The sequence below is a fragment of the Buceros rhinoceros genome, unplaced genomic scaffold, assembly GCF_000710305.1.
Source record: "Buceros rhinoceros silvestris isolate BGI_N320 unplaced genomic scaffold, ASM71030v1 scaffold23234, whole genome shotgun sequence".
In the NCBI taxonomy this organism is placed as follows: domain Eukaryota; kingdom Metazoa; phylum Chordata; class Aves; order Bucerotiformes; family Bucerotidae; genus Buceros; species Buceros rhinoceros.
This window is the reverse complement of record NW_010410440.1, coordinates 28,364-29,410: the sequence shown is the minus strand read 5'-3', so window position 1 is coordinate 29,410 and position 1,047 is coordinate 28,364.

Below are 1,047 nucleotides of genomic sequence, written 5' to 3'. Positions count from 1 at the left end.
TTCTAACATAATTTTGGTAGCTGATCATGTGAACAGTGCGCACACATGTTTGTTCACAAACACCGTGTTAAGACATTTAAGACATGAGAAATATTTTATCGTTCTATTATTATTTAGGAACTGTAATTGGGAGATTCTTTGGAGATCTATATTTGTATTAAAAGTCAACAAATTATTACTAGACAAACATATTCAACTTACTCATATTCATCCTTGTTTCAATTCAGAATAACAAGAAACATTAGGAAAATGCAGGATAAGCAATATGCTTCACGATTTAGAACCCTCCTGCAGTTCTGTAAAACAGATTAATTTTTACTTGCACTGAACACACAAAGACAACACTGGAAGAGGAATGCGCAGCAAATCTGCGTTGTTGTAATTTCTCATTTAAGCATAGCCAGTTTTTAGCTAATCTGAAAAACTTCAGCTCTTCAGCTTTCTAATTTATTACAACCAAAAAGATTTATCTACACATTTGAGTTTAATCCCTCCCAAAATACACATATACACAAATACGCTCTTTCTTCCTTGGGGCTGGACTCTGATACCTCTGCTGAGTAACACCGAAAGCCAGCTATTTACAGTTCCGGTCAAGCAAGATGCTTTTTCTTGTACGTATGACAGTAGAGGAAGATTATTCCTGAATCTGACCATCTCTTCTTTAAATTTTATTGAGGTACGGTCAAGCCTTACCATCGATGTTTAAAGACATCCCACTGATTTAAACATTTAGCTGTTAATAAAGACTCGATTCAGTGGTGCCGAAGTCAGTTGTTGTAGAGAGCTGGAGGCACTCGGGGTCCCTGTGGAGTCACTCTAGAAGGTATCATCTGGATAGAGGTGCAGATCAGGGCGCCTTTGCTCTTGGCAACACACAAAGTCTCACCGGCGATATCACCTCATCAGCAACCGGAAAAGAGAAGTTGCCCAAACCTGGGATTTTCAGCACACTCCAGCGTATGTGGTGGCTGCGCATATTCCATATATAGAAGGAAAGTGTGCACAATACTTTAGGTGCTCTAAAAGCAGATTTATCTTCACTCT